Source organism: Periplaneta americana, chromosome 2, assembly GCF_040183065.1.
Source record: "Periplaneta americana isolate PAMFEO1 chromosome 2, P.americana_PAMFEO1_priV1, whole genome shotgun sequence".
In the NCBI taxonomy this organism is placed as follows: Eukaryota; Metazoa; Arthropoda; class Insecta; order Blattodea; family Blattidae; genus Periplaneta; species Periplaneta americana.
The window spans coordinates 156,501,906-156,515,016 of NC_091118.1; the positions used below are offsets into that span (position 1 = coordinate 156,501,906).

The window sequence follows — 13,111 nt, forward strand, 5'->3', positions numbered from 1 at the left end:
AAGCTGGAACTTGGACTGTATGCATAGCCTATACTGTATATGTACATCAAAAATGCAAGGATATAATTGTGTCAATTGATAATTACTACATTTTATAGCAATCGATAGTTCTGACTATGTAATCGCCATAAAATCAATTTTGATTACAACTTCAAGTAGCTACGTACAGGTATTATTTCTTCATCTACAGGCAATTTGTTGTCTTTACAAAGAAACAGTACGCCTATTGTGAAGGTTAAACACACCGGATATATAAATCTGTTCTCATTCCTGAATATTTACTCACTTTTACGACTGTGTGAAGTGATATTGTACCATTTCCTGCGTCTCTATAAAACATAATTAAACTTTCTTCAAGTAAATGCATTACCCCTTATTTAAGGAGAAAATGTTTTAATTAAGATATGTAGGCCTATTTGAGAAAGGCAACTGTCTGCTTAATAATGATGTTGAAAATACGTAATATAGGCCTATGAATGAAATTAAGTTTTCTCTCAGTTAATGAGCAAATAGGAGGTAAAGTAGATGAATGTCATGACAGTTATCATTTTCTTCTAATTTCAGGCTACAAGCTGAAGTATTCCATGCTACCAGTAATTACAACTATATAATGTGAGACTACAATAATTATCTCTACTTGCTAACCTTATAATTGTTGTATAATTGGTGAAAACAGTTAAACAGTAGAGGTTTTCTGATTCGAAAGTTGGGGTTAACTTTTCGATTCCGTGTCTTCACGTTGTAACAAACTAAATTTCTAAATGTTCTCAGATTTTAAAATTCTCTCTAGGCCCATATCATATCGTAAGTAATACAATCAAATACAAAATAATCACATCACCTATATTCTATTTCTTCTGCTTCTACTCTTTTCAACATCGTTACAACTGTCGAAGAGCGATGATATAAATCCAGATTTGTTTTTCAACTGTCGGTCTGATGCTAAATGGACATACAATGGAACAAAAGGACTTTTGTAGAATAGAAGATTTATCCTTAGCCCATCAGAAATGTTACAATAATCGAAAAATATTTAACGTATTTTTTTCCCGAAGTTGTGACTGAATTTATTTTAAATTACCCTACAAAAACAATTATATCTCTTTCATATCTGTGCCGGATTTCAGCCATAGCCCATTCCTTGTACTTACACAGAACGGGATTCCTGCGACATGGAATAAGCACAACATTATATTTTCATCTAACTACAGTAGAACCTTACTATTCCGGACTCATTAAGTGAAAATCAAATCTGAATTAATGAAAGTCCAAATTATAAAGAATTTACAGGAACAGGATTATTTTGACAAAAAACAAACATTGATATTATAAAGTTGTGTAATTACTAATTTAGTGTTTAATAATTCTATTTTCTTTTAATAGAAAAGGGAGTATCTTCTGCGGACCTTTGGAGAAAGAACTAAAGAAGATACTAGTGAAGTGCTTTATGTGGAGTGTAGCATTTGTATGGATAGAAACTTGGACATTACGACGAAGTGAAGAGAAGCGAATAGAAGCATTTGAAATGTGGATATGGAAAAGGATGGAGCGTGTGAAAGGACAGAATAAGAAACGAAGCTGTGTTGGAAAGTGTGGATGAAGAAAAATGATGCTGAAACTGAACAGAAAGAGGAAAGGAAATTGGTTGGGTCACTGGTTGAGAAGAAACTGCCTACTGAAGGATGCACTGGAAGAAATGGTGAACGGGAGAAGAGTTCGTGGCAGAAGAAGATATCAGATGATAGACGACATTACGATATATGGATCATATGAAGAGACAAAGAGGAAGGCAGAAAATAGGAAAGATTGGAGAATGCTGGGTTTGCAGTGAAAAACCTGCCCTTGGGCAAACACAATGAATGAATGAATGAATGAATGAATGAATGAATTATTTCTATTTTACAAACGTATGAAACACAACACATTAATAAAAAAGAATGAGTTTGAAGTTCTTTAGTCCCAGTAAATTACTACACAAGAAGTACAGCTTTGGAATTTTCAGACTGGATTTAAATTATTCCCTGAGTCTGTTTGCGCTGCTGTTCTTCATATACTTCATGACACATTTCTTTTAGGAGAAGATAAAAATTTCTGATAATTTGGATTACAATCCAGAGATTTAATTAATGTAGCTTATCTAAAGAAATTTTTTGTTGCATAATTTTAATTTATTACCATGTTTTTCACTCTGCATTTATTTCTATTTTCGATGTATGGAATATTAATCTTCAATTGTCTAGTGTAAAAAAAAAATGTCAGAATTATCACGAATTTAGAATGAGTGAAGTTCGAATTAGCAGGGTTTCACTGTATTTTTTTTTTTAGTCATTACACTGACAATACAGAAAAATTTATGACCTTAATGTCCATTAAACCCATGATGTGTTGAAAACGCAGCATCAAATCTACTTCTTATAATTTTCTAGCTGATGATAATACTGGTGTTGATGATAACATAGTTATTATTATTACTATTGTTCTTATTATTATTTAATAGCTATCAACTATATTATGTCTATCTTTCGTTACTTTCTTCGGCAATACTTTTAATTCTTCTTGGTATATTTAATCATAAATTTGATGCAATAAGAAATAATTAAGAATTCTCATTTAAAAAAGACAGTAAGACAATATTTTATAAAGTTTTTGTTTCTCAATTTCTTTCAGTCCAACTCTGTAGTCAGCATCATCCATCATTGCGGTCCAACCAATAAGAACAACTTTCTATCCTATGCGGGGGGAGGTTTTCACATCCCCCACTTCATCCCTAAGTTCTCCTGCGCAGGACCATCAACAAGGGATGCTGGAAGAGGGAGATAGAGAGAGATATATAGAGAGATAGGAGATCTAAAATTTTGAGCTTGCGCCGTTAGCGTAGCCATTCATCTTTCTTGATTCAACAAACCATTTCATACATACATAATCAGGCAACTCAAATATCTGCTGCCCAAATCGATATGTCCGGGGCGTTAAAAACCAAATCATTCCCTATACTTACTGCATCCGCGCGTTTCTTTCGTACATGGCAAATACTTACGAAGGGGAAAGTAAAAAAAATTAGAATAATTTAGAGGAAGACTAAAGATAAACCAGATCAATATTACATCAAATTTTTGGAGTGCCAAGGATTCGATCCCAGGAAGCTATGACGGAGATTTTCTTAGAGTACTTCATTACCACTTTATCACTGATTAATTATTATCGTGTTATTAACTGTCTTAATAGGGGCACCACTTCAATTTTTGCTTTAGGGGGAAATTTTTAATGAAGATCTTGTGGGATGTAACGCGTGGTATAGGCTACTTTCTCCCTATTTTCTCTAAGATTAACTATTTTACTTACCGTAAACTGAGATAAACGTGACCATAAAACATTTAAACCATGATAACAGATGCGCGAATATTTTTAAAATGCATTATTTTTCTTAATTTCTTAAGAGATTTTTATGAAATTTTTATTACTTCAAGTCACAAATATTTTATTGTTTTATTTATTTTTATTGCTAGTAAGTTTGAAATGAATACAAATTAATAAATGAAACCCACTACTGAATGAGTAAGACTCGTGCTCAGGAGGGGATTCTAATACAGACAAAAATAAAATTAAAATTGAGAGTGAATACAGATTAAATAGTGTTTAATATGTTTAAACCCAAACTATAAATTCAATACAATTTTTTTTATTAATTTGGAGAGCATTCGTGGTTGAAATATGATTGGAATAAAATTTGTTTCATAATCTGGGACCTTGCCTCATGCTATGATAAAAAGGTGCATTGGTTTTACATTTTGGTTCAGACAAACGCAGAGAATTCATATTTTTAGTTCTATATTTATGTATATACCTTTCAAAGTAATTAAAATTTCTATGAAAATATTTTAATAAAATAATACATTTGTTTAATGTTGAAAACTTTGAGATGTTTAAACAACAATTCAGTTGGGTAATCTTTCTGCTTTTTTAAACAAATTTTTAATACTTTTTTCTGTAGTAAAATTAACGGATAAAGGTTGGATTTATAAGTTCCACCCAACCTATAATACCCTAAATAAATATAGATTGAAGTAATGCTAAATAAATTACACGTAAACAGTTAAATGACAAAATTTCTTGGAATAACAAAGTAACATAACATACGTAATTTATTACAAATATAATGAATATGATCATTCTATTTTAAATGATTATCAATAATTATACCTAAGTATTTAACCTCATTAACTTCATTAATAACCGAACAATTGCAATTTATATCGGAACAATCAGAACAATCAATCAGGGTTGATATCATGGTTTAATTTTATATGATCAAGGTTACCTTCCTTTACAGTACATATTCAGTTTTCACACACAGGGCTAGTTTTAACTTCATATCCTATTTTTTCCTCTGATTGAGGTTCTGGCTGATATGCACATAGGCCTATATTATCAGGCAGTACTACATCTCACTTGATATGTGTCAGAGGAAGAACATTGTTTGTATCCATCTGAAGTCTGACTAGTGTAATATGTAGCTAGTCGGCGATGTATGCGATGGAGGGGGAAAGGAATTGACCACCCTACCCCATTATCTCCTGGCCTAGTTGCCTCATAAGTGGTGTCTTCTTGTTATCACTTATGAGATAGACTACAGACCTGTCTTCGGACACTTGACTAAACAACATCCTATTTTTATACCATACGTAATTTACATGCACTTGCTATTAATATGATGTATAAAGTGTAAACAAATGAACACTTACTTACTTACTTACAAATGGCTTTTAAGGAACCCGAAGGTTCATTGCCGTCCTCACATAAGCCCGTCATAGATCCCTACCCTGTGCAAGATTAATCCAGTCTCTATCATCAAATACCACCTCTCTCAAATCCATTTTAATATTAACCTCCCATCTACGTCTCGGCCTCCCCAAAGGTCTTTTTCCCTCCGGTCTCCCAACCAACACTCTATATGAATTTATGGATGCGACCATACGTGCTACATGCCCTGCCCATCTCAAACGTCTGGATTTAATGTTCCTAATTATGTCAGGTGAAGAATACAATGCGTGCAGTTCTCCATTTTCCTGTAACTTCATCCCTCTTAGCCCCAAATATTTTCCTAAGAACCTTATTCTCGAACACCCTTAATCTCTGTTCCTCTCTCGAAGTGAGAGTCCAAGTTTCACAACCATACAGAGCAACCGGCAATATAACTGTTTTATAAATTCTAACTTTCAGATTTTTTGACAGCAGACTGGATGACAAAAGCTTCTCAACCGAATGATAAGAGGTAAACAAATGAACACACAAATTTTAATTTCAATTAACGAAAAAATAGTAATTTCATTTACAACATGTAACAACCAGTGATGTAGGAAAGGTTAACGATTTGGTTCATTTGAATAAAGTTATTAAGCGTTTCTATAACCGAAATATTTTAATATTAAAATCACAGCTCTCACAATTTTTACAAGTATTTATTAGTGCTACTGCACTCAATTATTTTAAATGACTGGGAAGGGAGAGAGGAAAATTACTTCCCCTGCCCCCCCCCGCGTAAATGACGCCTTTCTTAATCTGCTTTGTAACCTATGTGATGCCATTCGTCGATTTTAGCCATGTAGGCTCAAGGTCCAGTAAAATCCCGCCAAATAATCTTTCATTCCCCGAGTAGTGTACTACTCATCCTCACACTGGTGCCATCTACACGCCAGTCACAGTACTATATCTAGCTGCACGATTTATATGGTAGGGGAGGTATTGAAGTAATAATGATAGATAGCTATTAAAATGGAGCGAAACGGGAGAATCCCGAGAAAAATTCTCAAGAACCTTGGTTTTGTCTTTTGTCAACGACAAATACGACTCCTCCATCGTCGAGATTTGAAGCCGTGTTCCCAGTCATTGTAAACCAGCACTCTTCCAACTGAGCTATCAAGGCGGCTGAAATAAACCTTTACAATAGTTCTTGATGATTGTATAGACCTCTTACACGTCGAATACAGGCTTAAGATACGTTTCCTACGCCAACTTAGCTAGGGCAAATTGGGCGAGAGTACACTGTGTCCTGTGGACCAAACGCACTTACTTAACAAAATGCTCTCTCCCTGCAATAAAGCCACATTTTAGCACTTTGCGAAATATGCAGTGAGACACGTGCCCTTTGGATTTCATCTTAAACTACATCAATTCCAAGATCCCTTGCGAACGCGTACGAATCACTCGTACATTTTATACCAGTGGCATTCAATCTATGATACGCGTACCTCCAAGGTACGCGGGGTTGTCCAAGAGGTACGCATCCCACTGGCCCACTGACTATGTATATAAAAATACTGAAATATTTTATTATAGGCCATTTGTAGATAGGCCTAATTATTACATTTTATATAGCATATTTTCTTTGTTATTTCTCATATAATTACAATACATTTTGGGGGTGCGAAGTTAAAAAAAACGTACTGTATTTTGTTTTGTGCCAATTAACAAAACCAAGAGTGGACAAAAGTGGAAATTGGACGAAACGTAGTGGACCAAAGGCTCTCCTATAACGCAAAATTCCACTAATACTACACAACCATCCTTCACTCTGCGAGGTCCACAGAAGGCCACCAGAACAAATAAAAATAACTAAAGTTGAACAAGCTGTATGCATTGTGTTCAGTAAAGAGAGAAAAATACATTAATTCGTTCATTCAAAGCCGAAATCAAGCACCGATGTACAGTTGACTGTAATTTTTAGGTTAGCGTGCATGGGAGCTATAAATTTCCTGCGTATTACGTAAGTATGAGGCATTGATTCTTCTCATATCGATTGCTGCAATTACGTTGCCTGAAGTCTTAACTAGACTCCGAAAACTGTGTGTTACAATAGCATTGCAGACAGTAGAATATAGAAGAAGAAAGACAACACGAAATATATAATAGAGTCGAATAAAAAAGCGCTAAGTCCGTCTTCACTTTCTCACGAATATCTCCTCTTTCGAGGGCGGTAAATGAATCAATTAGGTTCTATGTTTTATTTAGCAACAAAGCGTCAATGTAATCGAAAATAATGCACATGGTAGGGCTATGTAGCCTAATTATTTCTGCTAAATATTAGCCATTATTTCCAGAAAAAAATTACAAAATACCGACTTATTCGGAATTGGTCCAAACCACAAACAGAACGTACTATGAATAGTAATGTAATAATCAAATTAATGGTTACGAAACGCGTAAAATGTACAGTAAGAAAATGTGCAATAATACTGACAGAGATTATTATTTATTACTGAGTCATTAATTTATTATTATTATTATTATTATTATTATTATTATTATTATTATTATTATTATTATGTATCTGAAATCAGCACTGAAATCTTTTCACTTCACCATATCCCTAAGCAGGCAAGTTATTTTTCAGCTAAATGTGATGTCAGAGACTGTCGGACATTGTCTAGTTTCAAAAATAAACTAAAATAATTGCACTTTTTCAATTCTGATTCCTTTCAGTTATAATCCCTTTTCTCTGCGATAGTTTTGTAAAAATATATATATTTCTTTTCCTTCCTTTCCCCTTTTTGTTCTCTTGATCACCAGATGAATTCATTATCACACTTTTTTTATTGTGAATTGTATTTAATTTTCGTATTTCTTTTCTTTCTTTATTACTTTATTATATTCCATTTTGTTATATTCTTCCTTACGTTTTTCATATTAACTATTTGTAGGCCTACTAAATGAGTTGCTTTTAATATATTTCAATGTATTTTACTTTATTTTTCTATTATGGTATTATTTTCATGTTGTTTAGTGTCGATTTATTATGCTATTATCATTATTTTTTTTGTAATATGTTAGTATTCTGTTCTTTAACTTTTTGTTAAATTTTTCACTGATTGTATACTTTGTGACCTGGTAGAGTGTAAGAGAACGCCCTATGGCATTAACTCTGTCAGTATAAATAAATAATAATTAATTAATGTAGGCCTACTATTTCATGTGAACTGTAACATATCTTGTACTGCTAATATATGAACATCGCTCTGAAAGAATTACAAAAGCAAAGCAACGCACAGAGTCAATACGATCTTCAACTTTTATAGAAGGCAATTTCGCTGAAGTATGTAAAATTAAATATACGAGTGGCAGACCCATAATATTTTTCATTGGGGTCAATGCAATTCATATGATTTAAACCAACATATACAGAAGAGCGCCGTAAATCAGAATTCTTGTGATGCCTGGAAACGTTTCAAAGTTATCCTTCCTTTCCACAAATATGTTAAGAGATGCTAGTTGACTCTCCACAAAAAATTAATTTAGCGTTATTTTATTATTATTTTTAGAGGAAAAAGTTAAAATTTATATTTCTTAGCTCTTTACTTAAGTTTTATATACATACAGAGGGCGCGCTAGATATGGCTCTAGTTACTAGGGGGTTTTTATATGGAGTCCCGTGTATTTGATATATAAGCTTCATAAACAACACGTGGCCGCAGTCTCTTTATATACAGGAGGCGCAGCTTCCAAGACAAGTTGCAGGGGTGCACAGTCCATCTCTCGTGTTCATTCCCCTATTTGTATTTCAAGCGACGAAATCTGTCCTCACAGCAATTTAAATTTATGACATCAACGTTCCAATTCCAATTGCAAAAGATAAGTCTGATGTCTTAATTACTTCGGATGCTGAACTTTATCTTCCTAGCACACCACTCCTCGATTATGTCACGAATTTTAGGGAGACGGATTGATCCACCGCTGTGGAGTAATGGTTAGCCTGCCTGACCGTAAAACGAGCGGGCCCGGATTCAAATCTGCTTGGGACCAGGGTGCGAATTAAGATTTTTGATGACGGGGGGGATAGAATCCTAGACAGAGAATACCACACATAAAATTATTACTATCCTCATTCGATACGGCTCAACGCTTGGTCGCACTGAGTTGCTTGTCTTGCATCTTGATCATAATAATAATTACATCCATAAGAGGCTTAAGACAAGATGTGTAATTCCTAAGTTATTGATTGTTGTCAGCTTGCCGGTGATGGTAATACATCAATATTATTTTCTTTGCTTACTTTATACTTCATAAAGTATACTCGTATTAAAAACAATAAAATTACATTTTGTGACGGAGAGATAGAAGTTATCCCTGACAGGGATGTTAATATGAATTTATGAGAGGGGGATAACTTTCCAACAGGGGGAAATCCTCCCAGTTCCCCCGTTAATTCGCACCCTGATTGGGACAAGTTATCTGCTTGAGGTTTTTTTCTTGGTTTTCAATCAATCCATTAAAATCAAATGCTGACTACCTATCGGCGTTGGACCATGGACTCATTTCGCTGGCATTATCACCTTCATCTCACCCTAGATCATATATACCCAGATTGACTCGGCCTTATAGGCTTTGACGGTAACAACTTTTGTCAGATTTACTATCCTGCCATCTAGTTGTTACATAAGGAGTCACGGCATATCTGCCATTTAAATTGCTTTAGCGACTGTACTGCCATCTCGTGTTCATTTACGGCGGACGGGTGGCGATCCTGGCGGTTGTTCTCTTCAAAGTGCAAACGATTTTAACATAGGAATGAGCAATCTATATGTGATCTGGGATCTCATTCAGACGCTAGACAACCATAGCAGTTGATAAAGCGTCGTAAAATAACCAATTAAAAAAAAAGAGACGAATTATAACACACATTATAGTCTAAGACTATCGCGATATAATCGACGTCTTCAAATTTCTTCCAATTGGATTCGGACTTCTAACAGGCCTATATAGGTTTATGTGAAAAAAGTCCAACTATAGTCCGTCCCAGGAATCTGTAGAGTAACTTCACGCATATGGGAGCGGAGTCTATCTGTACCGGAAAGTATTGCGGGCATCATTAGTTCGAGGACGCTAAGGGGTAAGATGCTCATGGTAGAACGTAGAGTAGAGTTCAGATAGAAATGATCCAATCCCTGCAAGCGATTCCTAGCTTCGTTCAACCAACACCTCCCCCCAGAGGGATCATTGGCCTCAGCCCTCTCACATATCACTTGCGCAGGAGTCTTGTTTCGTCTTTGTACTCTACAGATTCCTGGGACGGACCATACATATTTTGTGATATTGACAGCTCTATTCCGTGACTTTCACGTGAAATGTCTATTGTATGTTCGAGGTACAAGAGAGAAAAATTATATCGTTTCGACAAGAAGAGTTTTCTTAGTTCTTGAAATAAGGAGTAGTTTATTTATTTATTTATTTACTCATTCATTTATTTATCTATTTATTTATTCACTCATTTATTTATTTATCTATTTATTTATTCACTCCATTAATTAGGCACTAATTAATTCATTCCATTCATTCAGTCATTATTTATTTATATATGACTTATACGAAAGTATAAGGGCTAGAAGTCCATCAAGCAACTTCTTCACAAATATAAATGAACAATTTAACTTATGTTGATGATTTACATGAGCGGAGTGATAAAATAGGAATATGCAACTCATTAAAAATATAGATAATAAAATAAATGTTAACATAAACAACAGATGTGGCTTACAATGAATCAGTATTAACAAAACATTAGAAATTTAATAAATCGAGATTAAATTCCTGTAGGTCCAATTCGAAGTTAGGTGAGCAAAGTTGATGTTTTGGGTAATTTTTCACGCATCACCCCTGCTTCTCTTATCAGAGCTTGACTATTTATTTTCATTAACACTACAATAATAGTGATAATAGTAATAATTAATATTAATTTTATTAAGGAATGTTCCACTATACAATGATTCACGTTCATCTCAATATCCTGGAGTTAACTTAGCCTATAGCAGAAATTAGTAGCAAGATTATCCTCTGGGTCGATTTGGTCGGTAATGGGGTTAAATTTACCTTTCACCTTCATCCCACTACCATTTTCTGCCGCCGAAGGCATCTTCCTCGGATAGGCCCAATAGTAATAATAATAATCATCATCATCCTGTCAAGTACTAGTGCCAAAAGAACTGTTACGGCCTGAAAAAGCGATTTTCTTGCCATCTTTTCATAGGTCGACCAAGTGACAGTTTCCCATTTGGACGATACTTCATTACTGCCTTTACGATCCTGGATGAAACCATTCTTGAGACGTGTTCCTTCCAGTTTAACTGATATCTGAAGATATAGTCCAGTATTGATGACACATTAAGTTCTTGAAGGATATCTTCATTTTTCTTTCGATCCCATTTAGTGTAGCCAGCTGTTCGGCGCATGAATCTCATCTCGCAAACTGTTAGTCTGCTTTCATTTTTTGTCCTTATAGTCCACGCTTCACTCCCATAACATAATAATGATCGAGCTGTTATTTGATAAAGACGAGTACGAGTTGGTTTTTGTACTAATGAAAGTTTTAAAACTCTATTAATGATGCCCATTGATTTGTTGAATTTTACAATTTTCTCTGATAAATGCAAATTTTCAACAAAACAAAGTTTATATCCTAAATAATTAAACCCATTAACTCTTTCCAAAATTGTGTTATTTAAACAAATTTTGCTTGGTATTGGATATTTACCATAAAGGCCATTAATAATAATAATAATAATAATAATAATAATAATAATAATAATAATAATAATAATAATAACAACAACAATAATCACCACTAAAATTTGTATACTGTAGTACACTAGATTAACTTCAATCTTCTGTGTAACATAAGCAATCTGAATGAGAGCAGAGTGATAAACACAGTTTCGGCGCTGCTCTCCTAGAGGGTAAAACTTTAGTTCGTCCATGAGGAATGTACCCGTCGTTAGAGAAAAAAATCTTTGGATTTATGTACCACAACTGTGACGTAAGTGGGAGATTTTCCGGCTATGCGAACATCGTTCCCCGCTTGCTATATCAACAGCTAATAATACACTTCCACAAATACAGACAGTGCATCTGTTGTGAAGAAATATCTGAACTATCTTTTAACGTTCTTCAATAGGTACATACATTTATCTGTCTTTAACGTGAAGTATGAACATCAACAAAGCAAACATGTTGGTTACTTCACCTCTTGAGTTCTCATTTTCTATTGCGCGTAAGTAATCTCTTCTTCCTCCCAAATCAAATGGGATTGCATACTTATCGTATATGTTTAATTTATTTTATTGGGTTATTTTACGACGCTGTATCAACATCTAGGTTATTTAGTGTCTGAATGAAATGAAGGTGATAATGCAGGTGAAATGAGTCCGGGGTCCAGCACCGAAAGTTACCCAGCATTTGCTCGTATTGGGTTGAGGGAAAACCCCGGGAAAAACCTCAACCAGGTAACTTGCCCCGACCGGGATCGAACCCGGGCCACCCGGTTTCGCGCCAGACGCGCTGACAGTTACTCTACAGGTGTGGACCATATGTTTAATTAAGGAGGTTTTTCAATGAGGTGATAATCGAGATTTACAAAGGTTGATGATTAAGTAAGGTGTCTTTTTCGCTAAATGTTCTATATAGGAATGTAAGTCATGCACAAATTAAATTTACAATGTTGAACTGTAAATTGTTTACTACTTTTCTACAGACTAATAGTATCCTAGGCGATTTATACACCTATTCCATCGTGGCACAAGCTTGAAGATTCCCTTTCTGTAGAAATTCTGCCCTCCATATTACAACCACTCTCGGATAGCATCCTGTACAGTTGCATTATCCAGAACAGGTATTCTTCCAAGATGATTCTTCAGTGGCCCAAGCAAATGAAAATCGGATGTGGCTAAAAATCCGGACTGTAAGGAGACTGTTTTATAACACTGTAGTGAAAGTTCCTGTATTCCCTGTGCAGTGTGCGGACTGGCATTATGATGAACTTAACATCTCTGGTGATACAAGACCAGGCCTCTTCTTGAGAATTGCCGTTAGTCATATTCACAGTAAGCCTACTTGTCAGCTGTGATTATTGTTCCAGTCTCCATAAACTCAAGATGACGACTAGTGTGTATACATAGGAAAAAAAATTTCCTCAGAATGCAATGAATTATTACCAAACGAACCTTACTCAATGATGAACGCTTGTAGTTATTTTTTACAGTAAGAGAAGTCAAAGTATTCGAAGAAAATCCGCTCACAATTACGTTGTCCATCACACAATTTGAAGGATCTTACCGGCAATAAAACC

At 34.7% G+C, this 13,111-nt stretch overlaps 1 protein-coding gene and 1 long non-coding RNA gene across 3 annotated transcripts in view; one reads left to right on the forward strand and one right to left on the reverse strand.

Annotated features, from left to right (window-relative positions):
• Positions 1 to 2,471, forward strand: part of LOC138694715 (uncharacterized) — a 155,735-nt gene extending 153,264 nt beyond the window's left edge. Inside the window, exon 3 of the long non-coding RNA XR_011330999.1 lies at positions 1,384 to 2,471. This is a non-coding gene — a long non-coding RNA (uncharacterized lncRNA). The remainder of the gene's footprint in view (positions 1 to 1,383) is intronic.
• LOC138694713 (homeotic protein ultrabithorax-like) overlaps positions 1 to 13,111 on the reverse strand; it is a 1,263,368-nt gene that overhangs the window by 909,857 nt on the left and 340,400 nt on the right. The window lies entirely within an intron of this gene.